Raw genomic sequence first — 24,950 nt, forward strand, 5'->3', positions numbered from 1 at the left:
ACTTGAATGCTTACTATATGACATAAGAAGACTATGTACTTTGGTTTTTCATTTTTCTGTTTTTTTTTAATTTTGTGCCCATTTGAATCTTTTGGTCAAATCCTAGGTTTGACAAAGATTTAAACAAGTTTAAAATATGAAAATGAAAAGGTAAGCATGGATCCTTCTTAGTCACTCTAAAATAAAGCTTTTGGGAGGTTCTTGAAATTTCCATGTTTGAAACCCAAAACCACTTCTCTTCATGATTGATTTCATAAGACAGAGTTTAGGGTTAGGGGTTAGATACATGATTTGTATGGTTTGAATATGTCCAAACCTTGTTTATCAACTTCAATATGCTTACTATATGACATAAGAAGACTATGTACTTTGGTTTTTCATTTTTCTAATTTTTTTATTTTTCTGCCCATTTGAATCTTGGTCAAATCATAGGGTTGACCATGATTTAAACAAGTTTATAACATGAATTGAAAAGGTAAGCATGGATCCTTCTTAGTCACTCTAAAATGAAGCTTTTGGGATGTGTGTCCTTGAAATTTCCATGTTTGAAACCCAAAACGACTTATCTTCATGCTAGACTTCATAAGATCGACCGAGTTTAGGGTTAGGGGTAGATACATGATTTGTATGGCTTCAATATGTCCAAACCTTGTTAATTTATCAACTTGAATGCTTGCTAGCTATATGACATATGAAGACTATATGCTTTGGTTTTTCATTTTTATGATTTTTTATGAATTTTATGCCCATTTGAATCTTTTGGTCAATCCTAGGTTTGACAAAGATTTAAACAAGTTCAAAATATGAAAATGAAAAGGTAAGCATGGATCCTTCTTAGTCACTCTAAAATAAAGCTTTTGGGAGGTTCTTGAAATTTCCATGTTTGAAACCCAAAACCACTTCTCTTCATGATTTACTTCATAAGACAGAGTTTAGGGTTAGGGGTAGATATATACATGAGTTGTCTGGTTTGAATATGTCTAGACCTTGTTTATCAACTTTAATGCTTACTGTATATATGGCATAAGAATGCTATGTGCATTGGTTTTTGATTTTTTTCTGAATTTGTATGCCCATTTGAATCTTGGTCAAATCCTAGGCGGTTTGACCAAGATTTAAACAAGTTTAAAACATGAAAATGAAAAGGGAAGTTTGTATCCTTATTAGTCACTCTAAAATGAAGCTTTTGGGATGTTCTTGAAATTTCCATGTTTGAAACCCAAAACGACTTCTCTTCATGCTAGACTTCATAAGATCGACAGGGGTAGATACATGATTTGTGTACGTGGTTTGGATATATCTAGACCTTGTTTATCAACTTTAATGCTTACGATATGACATATAAGAAGACTATGTGATTTGGTTTTTCATTTTTTATGATTTTTTTAAATTTTGTGCCCACCCATTTGTACCTTTGTCAAATCCTAGGTTTGATAATGATTTAAACAAGTTTAAAATATGAAATGCAAAGGTAAGCATGGATCCTTCTTAGTCACTCTAAAATGAAGCTTTTGGGAGGATTTTGAAATTCCCATGTTTGAAACCCAAAACCACTTCTCTTCAAGCTTGACTTCATAAGACAGAGTTTAGGGATAGGGGGTAGATACATGATTTGTATGGTTTGAATATGTCCAAACCTTGTTAATTCATCAACTTGAATGCTTACTATATGACATAATAAGACTATATGCTTTTGTTTTTCATTTTTCTGTTTTTTTTTTAATTTTATGCCCATTTGAATCTTTTGGTCAAATCCTAGGTTTGACAAAGATTTAAACAAGTTTAAAATATGAAAATGAAAAGGTAAGCATGGATCCTTCTTAGTCACTCTAAAATAAAGATTTTGGGAGGTTCTTGAAATTTCCATGTTTGAAACCCAAAACCACTTCTCTTCATGATTGACTTCATAAGACAGAGTTTAGGGTTAGGGGTAGATATATACATGAGTTGTCTAGTTTGAATATGTCTAGACCTTGTTTATCAACTTTAATGCTTACTATATATATGACATAAGAATGCTATGTGCATTGGTTTTTCATTCTTTTGATTTTTTCTGAATTTGTATGCCCATTTGAATCTTGGTCAAATCCTAGGTGGTTTGACCAATATTTAAACAAGTCTAAAACATGAAAATGAAAAGGGAAGTTTGTATCCTTCTTAGTCATCACTCTAAAATGAAGCTTTTGGGATGTTCTTGAAATTTCCATGTTTGAAACCCAAAACGACTTCTCTTCATGCTAGACTTCATAAGATCGACAGGGGTAGATACACATGATTTGTATGGTTTGGGTATATCTAGAGCTTGTTTATCAACGTGAATGCTTACGATATGACATAAGAAGACTATGTGATTTGGTTTTTCATTTTTCTGTTTTTATTTTATTTTTCTGCCCATTTGAATCTTGTTGGTCAAATCCTAGGTTTGACCAAGATTTAGACAAGTTTAACACGTGAAAACGAATAAGTAAGCCTGGATCCTTCTTAGTCACTCCAAAATGTACCAATTGATAGATGTGTTAACTTTGCTTCATGAAAAAAATAATGTCATGTAAATGAGTTAACTTGGATTTCCTAGCCTTGAATCCATAGGAAACTTTGTTCTAATGCACTATAATAATCAACCGAGTTTTTACACCAACAGGTCTGTCACTTACGTGTGGTGCCCACGCGTGAGGTCCCACACTTCAGTGAGCACAAGTCACGTGCAATAATAGGTACGCAAACTCCCAGCCATCTTCTTTGTCAAGAGAAGACGCATCAGGATGCGTATTGGAAGTCTCTGGGTCCTTTAGGATCCTTCGTTTGTCCGTCTCACACAAAAAAAACAAATCTCTCTCATTCTCGGCCTCGCTCGACTCGCTCGCTCGCTCGCTCGCACCTCCTCCTGCTCACTAACAAACCCTGCACAATAGTCAACATCGTCACCCGAAAAAGGGGAGACACCATAATGCTCTCCCTTCTTCTGTCCTTCCGAGTGATCCCTCTTCCTCCGAGTTTCACTAGCTAGACGGGCAAACACACATGTGCTGCATAGTAATAATAAAAAGGTAGAAAAATCGATATACGAATCTATAATTAAATAGGTTAAACTAGGGTTTTGCCCAGTACTACAGATCAAGGTTCAAAAAATTCCAACTACGGGGTTCGAACAACACGATTCTAATCCAAGAATTTTTTCTACCTCATCCAAATGGCCTCAAACTATAGGGTTAGCATCTATCTAGTGCAGTATGTGTGAAAATGTATGCACTATGTGTGCTATAACTTGTATGTCTTTCAAATTTGAACCAAATTTGAATAAGTTTGAAGTATTTGAAAAAGAGGCTTTTGGCTTAAACGTTTGAAACCCAAAACCACTTCTCTTCATGCTTGATTTCGTAAGACAGAGTTTAGGGTTAGGCGTTAGATACATGATTTGTCTGGTTTGAATATGTCTAAACCTTGTTCATCAACTTTAATGCTAACTATATGACATAAGAAGACTATGTGCTTTGGTTTTTCATTTTTTTTTTGAATTTTATGCCCATATATTAGAATCTTGGTCAAATCCTAGGTTTGACAAAGATTTAAACAAGTTTAAAATATGAAAACGAAAAGGGAAGCTTGTATCCCTCTTAATTAGTCACTCTAATATGAAGATTTTGGGAGGTTTTTGAAATTTCCATGTTTGAAACCCAAAACCACTTCTCTTCAAGCTTGACTTCATAAGACAGAGCTTAGGGTTAGGGGGTAGATACATGATTTGTATGGTTTGAATATGTCCAAACCTTGTTAATGCATCAACTTGAATGCTTACTATATGACATATAAGAAGACTATGTGATTTGGTTTTTCATTTTTTATGATTTTTTTGAATTTTGTGCCCACCCATTTGTACCTTTGTCAAATCCTAGGTTTGATAATGATTTAAACAAGTTTAAAATATGAAATGCAAAGGTATGCATGGATCCTTCTTAGTCACTCTAAAATGAAGCTTTTGGGAGGATTTTGAAATTCCCATGTTTGAAACCCAAAACCACTTCTCTTCAAGCTTGACTTCATAAGACAGAGTTTAGGGATAGGGGGTAGACACATGATTTGTATGGTTTGAATATGTCCAAACCTTGTTAATTCATCAACTTGAATGCTTACTATATGACATAATAAGACTATATGCTTTTGTTTTTCATTTTTCTATTTTTTTTTTGAATTTTATGCCCATTTGAATCTTTTGGTAAAATCCTAGGTTTGACAAAGATTTAAACAAGTTTAAAATATGAAAATGAAAAGGTAAGCATGGATCCTTCTTAGTCACTCTGAAATAAAGCTTTTGGGAGGTTCTTGAAATTTCCATGTTTGAAACCCAAAACCACTTCTCTTCATGATTGACTTCATAAGACAGAGTTTAGGGTTAGGGGTAGATATATACATGAGTTGTCTAGTTTGAATATGTCTAGACCTTGTTTATCAACTTTAATGCTTACTATATATATGACATAAGAATGCTATGTGCATTGGTTTTTCATTCTTTTGATTTTTTCTGAATTTGTATGCCCATTTGAATCTTGGTCAAATCCTAGGCGGTTTGACCAAGATTTAAACAAGTTTAAAACATGAAAATGAAAATGGAAGTTTGTATCCTTCTTAGTCACTCTAAAATGAAGCTTTTGGGATGTTCTTGAAATTTCCATGTTTGAAACCCAAAACGACTTCTCTTCATGCTAGACTTCATAAGATCGACAGGGGTAGATACACATGATTTGTATGGTTTGGGTATATCTAGAACTTGTTTATCAACGTGAATGCTTACGATATGACATACGAAGACTATGTGATTTGGTTTTTCATTTTTCTGTTTTTTTTTTGAATTTTGTGCCCACCCATTTGTATCTTGGTCAAATCCTAGGTTTGATAATGATTTAAACATGTTTAAAACATGAAAATGAAAATGGGAGCATCGATCCTTCTTAGTCACTCTAAAATGAAGCTTTTGGGAGGGTTTTTGAAATTTCCATGTTTGAAACCCAAAACCACTTCTCTTCATGCTTGACTTCATAAGACAGAGTTTAGGGTTAGGGGTTAGATACATGATTTGTATGGTTTGAATATGTCCAAACCTTGTTTATCAACTTCAATATGCTTACGATATGACATAAGAAGACTATGTACTTTGGTTTTTCATTTTTCTGATTTTTTTAATTTTCTGCCCATTTGAATCTTTTTCAAATCCTAGGTTTGATAATGATTTAAACAAGTTTAAAACATGAAAATGAAAAGGGAAGCATGTATCCTTCTTAGTCACTCTAAAATGATGCTTTTGGGAGGTTTTTGAAATTTCCATGTTTGAAACCCAAAACCACTTATCTTCACATGCTTGACTTCATAAGACAGAGTTTAGGGGTTAGGGGGTATAGATACATGATTTGTACGGTTTGATATGTCTAGACCTTGTTTATCAACTTTAATGCTTACTATATGACATAAGAAGACTATGTGATTTGGTTTTTCATTTTTCTATTTTTATTTTATTTTTCTGCCCATTTGAATCTTGTTGGTCAAATCCTATGTTTGACCAAGATTTAGACAAGTTTAACACGTGAAAACGAATAAGTAAGCCTGGATCCTTCTTAGTCACTCCAAAATGTACCAATTGATAGATGTGTTAACTTTGCTTCATGGAAAAAATAATGTCATGTAAATGAGTTAACTTGGATTTCCTAGCCTTGAATCCATAGGAAACTTTGTTCTAATGCACTATAATAATCAACCAAGTTTTTACACCAACAGGTCTGTCACTTACGTGTGGTGCCCACGCGTGAGGTCCCACACTTCACTGAGCACAAGTCACGTGCAATAATAGGTACGCAAACTCCCAGCCATCTTCTTTGTCAAGAAAAGACGCATCATGATGCGTATTGGAAGTCTCTGGGTCCTTCAGGATCCTTCGTTTGTCCCTCTCACACAAAAAAACAAATCTCTCTCATTCTCGGCCTCGCTCGACTCGCTCGCTCGCTCGCTCGCACCTCCTCCTGCTCACTGACAAACCCTGCACAATAGTCAACATCGTCACCCGAAAAAGGGGAGACACCATAATGCTCTCCCTTCTTCTGTCCTTCCGAGTGATCCCTCTTCCTCCGAGTTTCACTAGCTAGACGGGCAAACACACATGTGCTGCATAGTAATAATAAAAAGGTAGAAAAATCGATATACGAATCTATAATTAAATAGGTTAAACTAGGGTTTTGCCCAGTACTACAGATCAAGGTTCAAAAAAATCCAACTACGGGGTTCGAACAACACGATTCTAATCCAAGAATTTTTTCTACCTCATCCAAATTGCCTCAAACTATAGGGTTAGCATCTATCTAGTGCAGTATGTGTGAAAATGTATGCACTATGTGTGCTATAACTTGTATGTCTTTCAAATTTGAACCAAATTTGAATAAGTTTGAAGTATTTGAAAAAGGGGCTTTTGGCTTAAACGTTTGAAACCCAAAACGACTTCTCTTCATGCTAGACTTCATAAGACCGAGTTTAGGGTTAGGGGGGTAGATACATGATTTGTCTGGTTTGAATATGTCTAAACCTTGTTCATCAACTTTAATGCTAACTATATGACATAAGAAGACTATGTGCTTTGGTTTTTCATTTTTTTTTTTTTTTTGAATTTTATGCCCATATATTAGAATCTTGGTCAAATCCTAGGTTTGACAAAGATTTAAACAAGTTTAAAACATGAAAACGAAAAGGGAAGCTTGTATCCCTCTTAATTAGTCACTCTAATATGAAGATTTTGGGAGGTTTTTGAAATTTCCATGTTTGAAACCCAAAACCACTTCTCTTCAAGCTTGACTTCATAAGACAGAGCTTGGGGTTAGGGGGTAGATACATGATTTGTATGGTTTGAATATGTCCAAACCTTGTTAATGCGTCAACTTGAATGCTTACTATATGACATAGGAAGACTATGTACTTTGGTTTTTCATTTTTCTGTTTTTTTTTGAATTTTGTGCCCATTTGAATCTTTTGGTCAAATCTTATAGGTTTGATAAAGATTTAAACAAGTTCAAAATATGAAAATGAAAAGGTAAGCATGGATCCTTCTTAGTCACTCTAAAATAAAGCTTTTGGGAGGTTCTTGAAATTTCCATGTTTGAAACCCAAAACCACTTCTCTTCATGATTGACTTCATATATTAGACAGAGTTTAGGGTTAGGGGTAGATATATACATGAGTTGTCTGGTTTGAATATGTCTAGACCTTGTTTATCAACTTTAATGCTTACTGTATATATGGCATAAGAATGCTATGTGCATTGGTTTTTGATTTTTTTTCTGAATTTGTATGCCCATTTGAATCTTGGTCAAATCCTAGGCGGTTTGACCAAGATTTAAACAAGTTAAAAACATGAAAATGAAAAGGGAAGTTTGTATCCTTATTAATCACTCTAAAATGAAGCTTTCGGGATGTTCTTGAAATTTCCATGTTTGAAACCCAAAACGACTTCTCTTCATGCTAGACTTCATAAGATCGACAGGGGTAGATACATGATTTGTGTACGTGGTTTGGATATATCTAGACCTTGTTTATCAACTTTAATGCTTACGATATGACATATAAGAAGACTATGTGATTTGGTTTTTCATTTTTTATGTTTTTTTTTTTGAATTTTGTGCCCACCCTTTTGTATCTTTGTCAAATCCTAGGTTTGATAATGATTTAAACAAGTTTAAAATATGAAATTCAAAGGTAAGCATGGATCCTTCTTAGTCACTCTAAAATGAAGCTTTTGGGAGGATTTTGAAATTCCCATGTTTGAAACCCAAAACCACTTCTCTTCAAGCTTGACTTCATAAGACAGAGTTTAGGGTTAGGGGGTAGATACATGATTTGTATGGTTTGAATATGTCCAAACCTTGTTAATTTATCAACTTGAATGCTTACTATGTGACATAATAAGACTACATGCTTTTGTTTTTCATTATTCTGATTTTTTATGAATTTTATGCCCATTTGAATCTTTTGGTTAAATCCTAGGGTTGACAAAGATTTAAACAAGTTTAAAATATGAAAATGAAAAGGTAAGCATGGATCCTTCTTAGTCACTCTAAAATATATAAAGCTTTTGGGAGGTTCTTGAAATTTCAATGTTTCAAACCCAAAACCACTTCTCTTCATGATTGACTTCATAAGACAGAGTTTAGGGTTAGGGGTAGATATATATACATGAGTTGTCTGGTTTGAATATGTCTAGACCTTGTTTATCAACTTTAATGCTTACTATATATATGCCATAAGAATGCTATGTGCATTGTTTTTTCGTTATTTTGATTTTTTTCTGAATTTGTATGCACATTTGAATCTTGGTCAAATCCTAGGAGGTTTGACCAAGATTTAAACAAGTTTAAAACATGAAAATGAAAAGGGAAGTTTGTATCCTTCTTAGTCACTCTAAAATGAAGCTTTTGGGATGTTCTTGAAATTTCCATGTTTGAAACCCAAAACGACTTCTCTTCATGCTAGACTTCATAAGATTGACATGGGCTAGATTAATTATTTGCATGGTTTGGATATATCTAGACCTTGTTTATCAACTTGAATGCTTACGATATGACATAAGGAGACTATGTGATTTGGTTTTTCATTTTTCTATTTTTTTTAATTTTGTGCCCACCCATTTGTATCTAGGTCAAATCCTAGATTTGATAATGATTTAAACAAGTTTAAAATATGAAATGCAAAGCTAAGCATGGATCCTTCTTAGTCACTCTAAAATGAAGCTTTTGGGAGGTTTTTGAAATTTCCATGTTTGAAACCCAAAACCACTTCTCTTCATGCTTGACTTCATAAGACAGAGTTTAGGGTTAGGGGTTAGATACATGATTTGTATGATTTGAATATGTCCAAACCTTGTTTATCAACTTGAATATGCTTACTATATGACATAAGAAGACTATGTACTTTGGTTTTTCATTTTTCTGATTTTTTTAATTTTCTGCCCATTTGAATCTTTGTCAAATCCTAGGGTTGACCATGATTTAAACAAGTTTATAACATGAAATGAAAAGGTAAGCATGGATCCTTCTTAGTCACTCTAAAATGAAGCTTTTTGGATGTGTTCTTGAAATTTCCATGTTTGAAACCCAAAACGACTTCTCTTCATGCTAGACTTCATAAGATCGACCGAGTTTAGGGTTAGGGGTAGATACATGATTTGTATGGTTTCAATATGTCCAAACCTTGTTAATTTATCAACTTGAATGCTTGCTATATGACATACGAAGACTATATGATTTGGTTTTCATTTTTCTGTTTTTTATGAATTTTATGCCCATTTGAATCTTTTGGTCAAATCCTAGGTTTGACAAAGATTTAAACAAGTTTAAAATATGAAAATGAAAAGGTAAGCATGGATCCTTCTTAGTTACTCTAAAATAAAGCTTTTGGGAGGTTCTTGAAATTTCCATGTTTGAAACCCAAAACCACTTCTCTTCATGATTGACTTCATATATAAGACATAGTTGCGTGGAGGTTCAAACGTAGGACTAAACTATGTAAGATAAAATCAGATGATCGGGGATTGCCAACTACGGAGTACTAGTTTTTATTCCAAATTGTATCCATAGTTAGTGATGTATATGTGCAAAAAAAGTAAAGTGTCCGTTTTGTGCAACAATCACAGCAATAAGTGGTGTGTCGTGCAATTTCCTTGGGCCCTTACTAAGGGCCTGGTTTGCTTTTTCTTTTTTTATATCTTGAGATACTCTGAGCACTCCCTCCATCCCAAAATTACTACTACTCAGGAGTGTACATAGTACCCCCTCTATAGGAATCTGATTCCACGGAACTTTTTCGATCAGTACATAGTCTCCTCCTTAATTCCCATGCCGACTTAACTCCCCCAGCGAGAAAAATCTCCTCTTCGCTCTCTAGTCTCTACCAAGCCGGCCGCCTCGCTACTTCCCTAGCTTCCTCCCTACAGCACACCTCGCCCCCGTACGCGAGCTAGGTCCAGCCGAAGATGGGGCACAGCCGCCCCCGCTGGAAGAATGCTCAGAGGAAGTCCGGGCAGGAGGACAAGGGTGACGCCATCCCGGATGAACTTCTCGGGCTGGTGTTCCTGCGCCTCACCTCACCTCTGGATCTCGTCCGCGCCGCGTTCACCTGCAGGAGCTGGCGCAAGGTCATCGCGTCGGAGAACTTCCGTGTCGTCTCCGCTCTCCACGGCGCGCCATCCTCCATAGTCGCCAGCCACTACCACATCAGCTTCTCCCATTGTCACTATCGTCCGTCTGGCTTGCTGCCCCACTTCGTTCCCTCTTCCTCGTCATGTTGGGCCGGGGTCGCCGCAAATAATCTCGCGCTCGACTTCCTCCCACGGGCGCCAAACGGCGACCTCAGCTTGGAGCTCGCCGACTCTCGGGGCGGCCTCCTACTCCTTGCGGACTTCGACCACACCGAACACGGGAAGCCTTTCGAGCAGCCTTCACGTCTCGTCGTCTGCGATCCCCTGGCAGGTCAGTACGTGACGGTCCATCCACCCCCTGCCGTTTCGAACACAACATTCGTAAGCTTGTTCCTGGGCGCCGCCCTCCATGGCGAGGACGCTGCGGCGCGCATCAGTCTGTCAAATTACAGGGTAATGTGCCTGATCTATCATGACGGACTGCAAGACCTACGTGTTCTCGCCTGGCCCTGGTGGCCACGCTTGGACCTCCTCCGGCGCCACCGTGCCTCTCGACGCCACGCACACAGGCCTGTCGGATATCCTCTTTGTGGGGTGCAACGCCCGTTTCTTCCAGTGGTACGTGTTCGGTACGCTCGGAAACTTCATTCTTGCTCTCGACAGAGAATCCGGCGAGCTCTCACGCTTCCAGAGAGCTCGAGACGAGCACTGGCTTCACACCGTGCCGATTGAGATGCTGGGCGGGCCCTCGCGCGTGCTGAATTGGTACGTGCTAGAGCTGCCGTGGCCACCTACCTTCCGAGCTTGCTTATCCTAGGATTCTGGCTTCCTGGGTTGGATTAGTGTCGGCCATGGTGCTGTCGACACGGTCTGGAGGTTGAAGACGAAGGGCATCTCAAGGATTTTGTTGTAATTTCATGTTTGTTAAGGTGTTTTGTACTATACTATGTTTCTCTTAATGCCAGAGGGTTTATTTGCACTAGTCAAACTTGACATAGCTGTACGTTTTGAAGATTACATTTAACTTGTTCATCATGATCCGAACTTCTAACATAATATGGTATAGTACTAGAATAGGAGGAGTAACACTTTTCGCATTTCGGCCAAATATAAAGTACTACGTCCATTTCAAGGAATAAGGCGCACGCGTACTCCAAGACGTATATTTTGGTCAGATTACCATGACCATTGAATTGACAAGACAATACACACAGCATTGGGGCGTGCTCGATGGTGCTAGCTACAGACATGTGATAGGCATCGCGGAAGCGTCGCAAATAGAAAACAAATCGTATTTTCTGGGGGAGTGATGTTTTGGCTCCTGGGTGCGTATGCTCCCTTTAGTTTGAACTGCAACATCTATATATTTTGAAATGTCAAAAACTTCCAAACAAAAAATTAATCTTTTCATCTTCACATGCTCAGAGCGCATAAAGTCTTTCCATAAAAAAACTAAATTGTCATTTGGGCTGTGTAAAAAAGATAAAATTTATTGCTAAAAATAAAGCTGTTTGTAATACTTGCTTTTGTCTTCTTATATCAACCACAAAAAGTATCGGCTTTTCACGAAACTACACGAACACACATAGATTATCGAGGAGTACATGCGAATTTTTTTGTTAGAATTTTTCGAAAATTAAAAATACTATGTTTTTTTGGGTCGAGGTAGCATATCCGCCCAAGAGCCGAATTAAATTTCCGATTTTTTTTGGACTGACAATTTCATCGGGAAGACATGGATGCGCGCAGGCGGCGTGCAAGGCAAGGCATCGATTTGACCGGACGTACTTAGGGCAGGTCAGGCTGCCAGCGTACTTTTTTCGGGCAGGTGAGGTACCAGAACTCGAAGTCCTCTTCAGCGTCTCTCTCTCTCTGTCTTTTCTGAGTGTACTAACGCGCGTTCATACTGCACTCTATCAAATGTTCACGGTCAGCGAGAAGACCCGCAGCCCGCTCTACCCGAAGGGGATTCTCTGGCTTGGCCTTTCCTGACTTTGGGTCATTGACAGCCGGGTCCCCCAAATTGTGGGATCTGCATTTCAGGGACTCAAAGTTAGGAAAATGTTTGAGATGCAAAGTAATAGAATATTTACCAGTATAATTGGTTGATTAGATGATTAAGTGGTGGAATCACAACAGATGGGAGCAGTACATGGTGGAAACCGCAAAATATCCGTCCAAATATTTTTTTTTGTGCAACATACGAAGTATGAGGTGGTGGAACTTGAGGCCAGTGACTTTACTCACTCCAAAATGCAACTTTACGTACATGAGCCATCGGATCAAGATCCAACGGACACATTTGATCCAGAATTTGAAGTCACAATTTAAGTTGCTCGGAAAAAATCGAAAACATTACAGTAAGATATATATCTTTCCTTAAGTATTCTGGTAAAGTTATACTTCATTTCAAAATTGAGTTTAATTTTAAGTTCAAAATCTGGATCAACAATGTGCGTTAGATCTTGATCGAATGAGTCACGTACAAGTCGCAAGTGAAGTCACTGGATCTCTGTCCGTGGTGGAATCTGCAATTCCCTCGTCTATATATATACAAGTCGAAGACTATGACCCTCTATTCCCATCTCCTTCCCATGCTCTAAATTCATATTCCATTTAGAATCGTTGGGCATGGAGGTTCCCCCTGGTAGCTTTAGAGCTCTTTTTGACGATGCTAAATTGAGAAGACTGCTCACCTTCTCAATCCGCACAACCTCCATTTTGGCAGGTTAGAACTTTCTTCACTAGGTTCATCCAGTTGTATTTTAATTTGGGCCAACAGTCGTGTTAATTTCCTTGTATTAAGCAGTGCTGTTCGTGCAAGAAGTTTGCATGCGACAGCTGCGCTAGGAACCTGCCCGGTGGCGCGTGCCCGGGATGCCAGGGCGTCTTCCAAGGTGAAAGTCCTCCATCTGAAAGTATGGAATTTTCCCGTGAATGTGTTATTGAAAAGAATGGGGTGAGAAGAACGTTCATCTGCGGTTTGTGCTCTCAAATCGCACGACGTCCACTATACCGGGTTAGTACTTTCTTCACTAGGTTGCACCCAGCTATATTTTTTCTTTGGGCCAACAGTCATGTTAATTTTCTTGTATTAAGCAGTGCATTCGCATGGGGGAGCGAGGGCATATTGCATGCGGAAGCTGCTTAAGAAACCTGCCCAGTCTCGTGTGCCCGAACTGCGATGGCATCTACGAAGAGGAAGTAGATTTAATTAGATTTGTCTCCTTGTTTAAGGTGGATTGCAGCAACGATGGTTGCGACATGAGCGGCGACTTGCTCGAATACTTGCAACACGAGGCGACGTGCCCGCATGCGCCAACGAGACGGTAGGTGGTAGATCTTGTTGGAGATATGCCCAAGAGGCAATAATAAAATGATTATTATAATATCTTTGAGTTTATGATAATGTTTACATACCATGCTATAATTGTATTAACCGAAACATTGATACATGTGTGATATGTAGACAACAAAGAAGTCCCTAGTATGCCTCTTAACTAGCTTGTTGATTAATGGATGATTAGTTTCATAATCATGAACATTGGATGTTATTAATAACAAGGTTATATCATTGTATGAATGATGTAATGGACACACCCAATTAAGCGTAGTATAAGATCTCGTCATTAAGTTATTTGCTATAAGCTTTCGATACATAGTTACCTAGTCCTTATGACCATGAGATCATGTAAATCACTTATACCGGAAAGGTACTTTGATTACACCAAACGCCACTGCGTAAATGGGTGGTTATAAAGGTGGGATTAAGTATCCGGAAAGTATGAGTTGAGGCATATGGATCAACAGTGGGATTTGTCCATCCCGATGACGGATAGATATACTCTGGGCCCTCTCGGTGGAATGTCGTCTAATGTCTTGCAAGCATATGAATAAGTTCATAAGAGACCACATACCACGGTACGAGTAAAGAGTACTTGTCAGGAGACGAGGTTGAACAAGGTATAGAGTGATACCGATGATCAAACCTCGGACAAGTAAAATATCGCGTGACAAAGGGAATTGGTGTCATATGTGAATGGTTCATTCGATCACTTAAGTCATCGTTGAATATGTGGGAGCCATTATGGATCTCCAGATCCCGCTATTCGTTATTGGTCGGAGTGAGTACTCAACCATGTCCGCATAGTTCACGAACCGTAGGGTGACACACTTAAAGTTGGATGTTGAAATGGTAGAACTTGAATATGGAATGGAGTTCGAATATTTGTTCGGAGTCCCGGATGAGATCCCAGACATCACGAGGAGTCCCGGAATGGTCCGGAGAATAAGATTCATATATAGGATGTCATTTTATGTGAATTAAAATGATTCGGAAGGTTCTATGGAAGGTTCTAGAAGGTTCTAGAAAAGTCCGGAAGAAACCACCAAGGAAGGTGGAGTCCCGGTGGGACTCCACCTCCATGGCCGGCCAACCCTAGTGGGGGAGGAGTCCCAAGTGGACTCCCCCTTAGGGGGCCGGCCACCCCCCCATATGGAAGGGGGGAATCCCATCCCAAGTGGGATTCCCACCCTAGGTAGGTTTCCTTTTCATATGGAAGGTTTTGGTTTCGGGTCTTATTCGAAGACTTGGAGACCAACACTTGGGGTTCCACCTATATAATGAGGGTCCAAGGGAGGGGGCCGGCCACCCAAAGACCACAAGCTGGCCGCCCCATTGAAGTGGCCGGCCACCCCCTCCCAAACCCTAGCCGCCCCCCTCTCCTCCATATCTCCCGCGTAGCTTTAGCGAAGCTCCGCCGGAGTTCTCCACCGCCACCGACACCATGCCGTCGTGCTGTCGGATTCAAGAGGAGCTACTACTTCCGCTGCCCGCTGGAACGGGAGGTGGACGTCGTCTTCATCAACAACCGAACGTGTGACCGAGTACGGAGGTGCTGCCCGTTCGTGGCGCCGGAAGCGATCGTGATCAAGATCTTCTACGCGCTTTTGCAAGCGGCAAGTGAACGTCTACCGCAGCAACAAGAGCCTCATCTTGTAGGCTTTGGAATCTCTTCAAGGGTGAGACTCGATACCCCCTCGTTGCAACCGTCTTCTAGATTGCATCTTGGCTTGGATTGCGTGTTCGCGGTAGGAAATTTTTTGTTTTCTATGCAACGTTGTCCTACAAAGGGTATCGAGCCGTGTCTATGCATAGATGGTTGCACGAGTAGAACACAATGGTTTTGTGGGCGTTGATGCTCTTGTTATCTTTAGTTTGAGTACTTTGCATCTTTGTGGCATAGTGGGATGAAGCGGCTCGGACTAACTTTACATGACCGCGTTCATGAGACTTGTTCCTCGTTCGACATGCAACTTGTATTGCATAAGAGGCTTTGCGGGTGTCTGTCTCTCCTACTATAGTGAAGATTCAATTTACTCTTCTATTGACAACATTAGTATCACCGTTGTGGTTCATGTTCGTAGGTAGATTAGATCTCTCTCAAAAACCCTAAACCACATAAAATATGCAAACCAAATTAGAGACGTCTAACTTGTTTTTGCAGGGTTTGGTGATGTGATATGGCCATAATGTGATAATGAATATGTATGAGATGATCATTATTGTATTGTGGCAACCGGCAGGAGCCTTATGGTTGTCTTTAATTTTCATGTTGAGTAGTATTTCAAAGTAGTTGTAATAGTTGCTACATGAGGTGAACAACCATGAAGACGGCGCCATGGACCTTGACGCTACGCCGACGATGATGGAGATCATGCCCGTTGATGATGGAGATCATGTCCATGCTTTGGAGATGAAGATCGAAGGCGCAAAGACAAAAGGGCCATATCATATCACATATGAACTGCATGTGATGTTAATCCTTTTATGCATCTTATTTTGCTTAGATCGCGACGGTAGCATTATAAGATGATCCCTCACATTAATATCAAGATAATAATGTGTTCTTCCCTCGTATGCACCGTTGCCAAAGTTCGTCGTTTCAAAGCATCTCGTGATGATCGGATGTGATAGATTCAACGTTCATATACAACGGGTGTAAGCCATGTTGCACACGCGGAATACTTGGGTTTGCTTGACGAGCCTAGCATGTACAGACATGGCCTCGGGACAACGGAAACTGAAAGGTTGAACACGAGTCATATGGATGATATGATCAACATGTTGATGTTCACCATTGAAGCTACATCATCTCACGTGATGATCGGTTTTGGTGTAGTAGATTTGGATCGTGTACCACTTAACAACTATGAGGGATGTTGTATTAAGTGGGAGTTCATTAGTAATTAGATTAAAACATGAACTAATTATCATAAACATAGTCCGGGTAGTATTTTGAATTAATTTTGTAGTATTGGCATCCGTTTACTACTATGCACTAGTCTTGTAATTGAGATAGAAATACTGTTAAAATCTGACAAGAAACTTTACGGATTGGTACAGTATTGTTAAAGAATCAAGAATTGATTAAGTCCTATTGCAAACTTTTAGTAAACCTCACATTGTTGATTCAAAGAGCTATGTTTTCAATTAGTACCTAAAGTTATCTTGTCTCCGTTCAAATCTGTTTGAAAAGTAAGGAGCTGAAAATTAGTTTTCAGAAATAATCAAGGTATGAGATATATGTGATATCTAACACCTTATTACAAGATGATAGAATATAATTTGGTGAGACTACATAAACTCATAAGTTTTATGGGAATGTATGAAGGTTGAAGACGCCAGGCGTCACAATCCTCCAACTATTGGGGCACTAATAATATTCGCATATCCATGAAGTTATCATCCTTAGTATGCACCATTGCTAAGACTCGTCGTATCGAAGCATCACGTGATGATCGGGTGTTATAGATTCTACGTGTGCATACAACGGGTGCAAGCCAGATTTGCACATGCGAATGCCAAGGTTAAAACTTTATGAGCCTAGCATGTACAGACATGGTCTCAGAAAGTCATCATGATACAATGGATAAAATTATGAGTGAAATTGTTCATCATATTACAAAGTTACTAATAGTGAAATCCGGAACACATGTCATATGATGATCAACTTAAAGTAAGAACCTCAAGGTCATTGGTATTTGACCAACAAACCTAGAAGTTGATAATGTTAAAGTGTTTTTCTGAATAATGAGGAAAGCTAAAAGAGAAACTGCAAAAGATTTTTTGGCAAAAAGAAAAGAAAGACTAGAAAGTCTAGCTCAGGTGTATATAAATGATATACATGTTATGATTGTATTCCTAGTTAAGTCACACTATAAAATTCTTGGGTATTAGTACTATATTGGTTGGTATGAAGTGTCATACAAAACAACGCAATACAAGAATACAATGGCCTAAGTGACTGACAAGGAATATGATAGGAATGCACGTCTGGAACAAAATAAAGTGTTATTATGTTCGTCGTTGGCATTCTATCTAGCCCTTAGAATTTATAATAAAGAACTTAATAATTGTTATTTTGCTCTGGTCAAATGAAAACAATGAGTTGTTCAAATTATGACATTACTCCATGTATGATGGATAAGCTATTATAAATCTTAATGGTGAAACACACATACATAACACTGACGCTAAAATGCCATAAGGCAAATGATTTGAATTCCACTTATTTGTGGAACCGCCATATAGGTCATGTTAGAAAGCAACGCATGAAGGAACTCCATGTAAATGGATTTTTTGAGTCATTTGATTTTTGAATCATTTGGCGCTTGCAAATCTTTTCTAAAGAGAATGATTAAAATACCGTTCATAGGCCAAGAGTTGAACGGGCAACTAACTTAGTTGAAAAATACATGATGATGTATGTGGTTCACTGGACATAGTTGTGTGCGGGAGATTCTTCTACTTCATGAAAACTTTCAACAATGAATTGAGTATATGTGGATATATTCGATAAGGAAGAAGTTTGAAACATTTGAATGGATTCAAATAATTTTCAGCATGAAGTGGAAATCATCGTAATAGAAAAGTCAAATATCTATGATTGGATCATGGTGGAAATATTTGAATTACGAGTTTTAGCGAACATCTAAGAGAGTTATAAAATTGTTCTACAACTCACGTCTCTTGGAGTATCATAATGATGATATAGTATCTGAGAGATGTATCCAAACCTTGTTGGATCAATGATGAGATAAAATATTGATGCCATTATATTTTTGTGGATTATGCTTTAGTGACTACCGCTTTTACACTAAATAGAGCATCATCATGATCCGTTGAAATGACACCATACAGGTTATGGCATGGGTATAAACCCTAATAGTACTTTCCTTAAATTTTGGTCTAAAAGTTTACAACCAAAATCGGATGAATGTCTTTGTTGGTTATCCCAAAGAATTGATTGGGAATTCTTTCCACTATGAAGTAAAAAAAAAGTGTTTGTTAATGTTACTTGCTTATTTCCAAGAAATTGTTTTCTAGCGAAGTATTTGAGTGGGAGGACAATAGAACTTGACAAGGTTTATGAACCTGAGCATAATGATCAGAGTAGCGCAGCATCGGAAATTGGTTCCGGAAGCGACCACGACGATCATGGCTCCCATGACTACAAAGTGTTTTAGCCATGGAGATCGAAGTACATATTGAACCTTGTAGGTATGGTTTACTTTGTGATCAAATAAATGATTTGTGGACAAAGGATTGATTTTGAACAATGATAAACCAACTACAAACAAAGAAGTTATGATGGGCCCTAACTCCGTTAAAATGGCTATACGCCATAAAATCCAAGATAGATGAATACTTTTTGAAAGTAAATGCATCTATAAAATTTATGGACTTGGATGAAATATCCTTGAAGAAGCTTGACTTGTCGAAAAGTTGTTTACGACAAAGTTCAAAGAGTTGACTACGACAAAATTAGATCTTCCGTAGCAATGCTTATAGTCTATATGGATTATTCTAGTAATCACTACATATTTCTTGTATGAGATATGTTAGTAGGATGACAAAATACATTACTTATCAGAAGTGTGTATTAAAGGTGTATACAAGATACAACCAAGAGTTTTGCTGATCCGTGGAATACTAGATAGATATACAAACTTCAATTTGATGAAGTGAGTATCGTGGAGTTGGAATCTTCACCGGATGAAATAGTCAAATAGTTTTTGATTTCATCAGAGACGATGAAGAGGCTTGCATTTGCAAGAAATTAAGTGGGAGCGCTGAGACATATTTATAATACTTTATGTAGATGACATATAGTTGGTTATAAATGATGTAATTATATACTTGATTAAAAGGTTTCATTGAGAAATTAACTTCAATGAAAGAATATGGACTAAAACATATTTAGTGTCAAGATCTATGAAGGTAGATTGGAATACATAAATAAGTTTAAGTCAAAGTACATAGAATGGATATTGAAGTAGTTCAATATAGAAATATTAAGAAGGTGTTCTTTTCATGTGAAGGTTTAACAAGACTTGAGTGTATTTGACACTCCATGAGTAAAAACACATGAGTGATTTTAGATCACAAAGAATATGTACAAAAATCAGATGTCCTGTGCTCTAAAGAGTTAGGAGCATATACCAGAATAATTCATGTGATGATTATTGGACAAACAGTAGGAATATCCTTGAGTACTTTAGAAGATCCAAGGATATATATATATAATTTTATATGGTGTAATGACAAACAAATCGATGTAATGTGTTGCACCGATATTAGTTTGGTCGCATATAAAAATAAATTTCAATCTCAATTAGGCTAAGTGTTGTTTAAAAGGTAGCACAATGAGATAGAAGTTGTCTATGCTAGATTTAGAAAAGTTCTAAATATTGTGACGGATTCTACAAAATAAGGCAGAGTATGTCATTGTTTTGACAATGACAAAGGATGTTAAGTCAAGAGGTTCTTTTAGAACTTGGTGTAGTTCCGACAGAGTCAGAACTTTGAAGCTATATTGTGTGTGACAATATTAGTGACATAGTTCAGACCGCGGAATTAAGGTTCCACCAGAAGACCAAACATATTTAATGCCGACTCATTTGGAAATGAGTGATGCGTTGAGATGCAAATGATTTACAAAATACATACGGTTCTGAGCATGTCAGATCCGTTGACTAAAACCTCTCTCGTGAGCAAAACATGATAAAGCACCCGAAGGCCAACGTGTTATATCTTTACAAATGTAAACTAGATTATTGACTCTAGTGCAAGTGGGAGACTGTTGGAGATATGCCCAAGAGGCAATAATAAAATGGTTATTATAATATATTTGAGTTTATGATAATGTTTACATAGCATGCTATAATTGTATTAACCGAAACATTGATACATGTGTGATATGTAGACAACAAAGAAGTCCCTAGTATGCCTCTTAACTAGCTTGTTGATTAATGGATGATTAGTTTCATAATCATGAACATTGGATGTCATTAATAACAAGGTTATATCATTGTATGAATGATGTAATGGACACACCCAATTAAGCGTAGCATAAGATCTCGTCATTAAGTTATTTTCTATAAGCTTTTGATACATAGTTACCTAGTCCTTATGACCATGAGATCATGTAAATCACTTATACCGGAAAGGTACTTTGATTACACCAAACGCCACTGCGTAAATGGGTGGTTATAAAGGTGGGATTAAGTATCCGGAAAGTATGAGTTGAGGCATATGGATCAACAGTGGGATTTGTCCATCCCGATGACGGATAGATATACTCTGGGCCTTCTCGGTGGAATGTCGTCTAATGTCTTGCAAGCATATGAATAAGTTCATAAGAGACCACATACCACGGTACGAGTAAAGAGTACTTGTCAGGAGACGAGGTTGAACAAGGTATAGAGTGATACCGATGATCAAACCTCGGACAAGTAAAATATCGCGTGACAAAGGGAATTGGTATCGTATGTGAATGGTTCATTCGATCACTGAAGTCATCGTTGAATATGTGGGAGCCATTATGGATCTCCAGATCCCGCTATTGGTTATTGGTCGGAGTGAGTACTCAACCATGTCCGCATAGTTCACGAACCATAGGGTGACACACTTAAAGTTGGATGTTGAAATGGTAGAACTTGAATATGGAATGGAGTTCGAATATTTGTTCGGAGTCCCGGATGAGATCCCAGACATCACGAGGAGTCCCGGAATGGTCCGGAGAATAAGATTCATATATAGGATGTCATTTTATGTGAATTAAAATGATTCGGAAGGTTCTATGGAAGGTTCTAGAAGGTTCTAGAAAAGTCCGGAAGAAACCACCAAGGAAGGTGGAGTCCCGGTGGGACTCCACCTCCATGGCCGGCCAACCCTAGTGGGGGAGGAGTCCCAAGTGGACTCCCCCTTAGGGGGCCGGCCACCCCCCCCCATATGGAAGGGGGAATCCCACCCCAAGTGGGATTCCCACCCTAGGTAGGTTTCCTTTTCATATGGAAGGTTTTGGTTTCGGGTCTTATTCGAAGACTTGGAGACCAACACTTGGGGTTCCACCTATATAATGAGGGGCCAAGGGAGGGGGCCGGCCACCCAAAGACCACAAGCTGGCCGCCCCATTGAAGTGGCTGGCCACCCCCTCCCAAACCCTAGCCGCCCCCCTCTCCTCCATATCTCCCGCGTAGCTTTAGCGAAGCTCCGCCGGAGTTCTCCACCGCCACCGACACCACGCCGTCGTGCTGTCGGATTCAAGAGGAGCTACTACTTCCGCTGCCCGCTGGAACGGGAGGTGGATGTCGTCTTCATCAACAACCGAACGTGTGACCGAGTACGGAGGTGCTGCCCGTTCGTGGCGCCGGAAGCGATCGTGATCAAGATCTTCTACGCGCTTTTGCAAGCGGCAAGTGAACGTCTACCGCAGCAACAAGAGCCTCATCTTGTAGGCTTTGGAATCTCTTCAAGGGTGAGACTCGATACCCCCTCGTTGCTACCGTCTTCTAGATTGCATCTTGGCTTGGATTGCGTGTTCGCGGTAGGAAATTTTTTGTTTTCTATGCAACGTTGTCCTACAGATCTTGCCGGTCTCGATGGAGAAGATGACCGCGCTTCGAGGCTAAGATCTGAGCTCGGTGGAGAAGGACCGGATGGAGTTTCCTTTTCTAGATCTAGAGTTCTTTTTGTACTTTTAGATGTCCTGTCCGTAGTTTCCTTTTACTTGGAGGGTCCTCCTTGCAGTCTGTAATCCCACCGTCATCATAATATAAAAGCAAGTTGTCGCTGTGTCCTTCGGGACTTTTCTGTGTTCAAAAATGAGTACTCATTTTAGACATGTCATCTATTTATGTGTGCGATGTTGTATCGTCTATTACCGTCATTAGTTTGAGCGTGTCCATGTCCTAGAACAAAACTTCGGCATGATGTACTTGTATGTTTAATTGAATTCGACCAAGTATAATGTGGAACCGGTCATTGTGAGCATATGGAGATTGCGAACCGGTAATTGACAGGTGGTACATGCTCCTATATTAATCTTGTTTATCTAATGGTAATTGTGATTTATGCGGTACTGAATTAATTAGTTTTAGTTATAAACAGGGACTCTTTGGACGGGGGCTCCTTTTCGAACTAGATCGGGGAGATTTATGAAGTGCTAGAAGGGAACAAATTAGTACATGAGAGTTTTCCGTGAAATGGTAAAAATTTGTAGTGGCAGATTGCCGCCAATGCAATTTTTTCACGTGGTTGATATGGTAGGATGGACATTTCCAAGATTTCACGAATTATTTCGGTTTGTTAAATTAGTTTTGGGCTCATTTCCATTTAATCTGAAATTTCAACCGAAGTACACGAAGTACAATTAAAAAAGGGGAAACTAAATATACATGATGTGCACTAAAGGTGTGGTACCCCCCCAAAAAATGACCAAACATATGCGTTGCATCCAAGTATGTAACACCCATATGGCAAACAAAAGCACTGAGTAGTTGTTTGTGATGTATGTAATCTACATGTATATAAAAAATACCAAACATGGCACACCAAAATATTTTAAAAAAAAAACTTGCCAGATTTTGGCACCGTGCATGTTGGAGTTTTTTTGACACAATCCTTCTTGGAGTTCGCGTGGCTCTCTTCTGAAGTGAGAGGTGAGTTGGTTAATGCTAGAACCATGGCAAACTCCCGAATGTTAGTAATTTAGCATGGACTCATCATTTGTGATGAACTACCTAGGAACAATGCCAAACATGACACACCTATGTTCTTGAGAATATTCCCTTTCACCGATTTTGGCACCATGTGTGTCTTTAAGTATGTTTGCATGCCTTATTGATTGGATATTGAAATACCATGTCAAACTGTCGATACATGGAAAATTCCTTTGCTACAATCAAATAAACTTCGGGCTCCTTTGATTCAAAGGAATATGGAGGGTGTAGGAATATGAAAGGTGCATGATTGGAATGTTATGCCAAGTTGAATCCTATAGGAACATGATGTGTCTTTGATTGTGGGAAAGGAACTTTTCCATGAGGTATTAGCTAATGTGTTTTTCCTATAGGATTTGCACTATAAGATTTCGATAGGAATAGTTCCTATGAATCAAATGACTTGTATAAGAAATTTTCCCATAAGAACCAAATCCAACATAATTCCTATGTCAATCCTATGAAATGAGCCCGATTCCCATAGGATTCAAGTAGACATGACATCCCAATTCTATTATTTTCCTTTTCCTATACTTTCCATTTCCTATGAACCAAAGGAGACCTAACTACTTGGCCATACTGAAACAATTGCCAAATAAATGCCGTGCATCCTATGGCCCCCGTGAGTTTGACCTAAATTTGAAATCATGGTAAAAGGTGCTTAAAATAGGAAAATAAAAGCATGGAGTCAACTTTTTTTTGATGTACTAAGGGAAAATACCAAACATGCCATAATGCAAACTGTGTTTTAGAGAGAAGCCCTTCAAAAAAGTTGGCATCCACTTGTTGATTTTGCTATCGACATGACAAAATAACTGATCAGATGACCAAGTGGTGAAATTTGCAACATATTAGACCACCACATGGTGGAAACTGCTAAAAATAGTGAAAACTGCAAAGGAAAAGTTAAAGTGGTGGTTTGTGCAACATATGGAGGATTGAGTAGTAAAAGTTGGATGTGCACTACCGTGGGCCTGTGGTAATTTTTCGATAAAGGATGCTTTATTACTTTTGATAAGCAATTACATCCAGCATCTGCACAACCAGGGTGCACACAGCCGTTTTAATAGTCTTAGGATCACAAAAATGTCAAACTAAAGGAGAAAATAGGCGAAATACATATCGAAACGATGAATCATATAACGCCTAAAATGCGGGTGGGGCTTCAATCCGTAGACTATGCTGCCACCCATGTAGGGAAAAAGTATCCCTCGCCGTAGCCTCCAACCGTTTACAGAAATACAACCCATGTGGGCCTGTGGTAATGTTCGCCTATTATGTTGATGGCAAGAAAAAAATGATGTTTTCTCTGCTGAAACTGTCCCGAGCTGATTTGACGAGACAAAATACAGCTACACGGCGTGCACGGGACAGCTATACAGTACATTAGCTTCTTCTCGGGTCACACGCATGCACCACAGGTGCAGTAAGTGCAGCAGAGACCAGAGAGAGAAGGAACACCCGTAGTATTTTTGATTTCAATTCACAATGTTTTTTTCCTTGCCTCTCCGTCTTCTTCACCTCCATCTTCTTGGTGTTTTCAAGAGTGATTATCAAAAACTCGTGGGGAAGGGAGACGCAAACGCCGCACCGCATCATTAGTAGCAGTATACCTTTCTCTCCTCGCCCCGGCTGGCCGCCCGCCGCAAACATTCCTTCCATAGCGCTTGCCGTCTCCTCAAAACCCCCCCCCAGCGCACTTGCATCCGCCATCCACCTA

This window comes from Lolium perenne, chromosome 7 (genome assembly GCF_019359855.2).
Source record: "Lolium perenne isolate Kyuss_39 chromosome 7, Kyuss_2.0, whole genome shotgun sequence".
Lineage (NCBI taxonomy): Eukaryota > Viridiplantae > Streptophyta > Magnoliopsida > Poales > Poaceae > Lolium > Lolium perenne.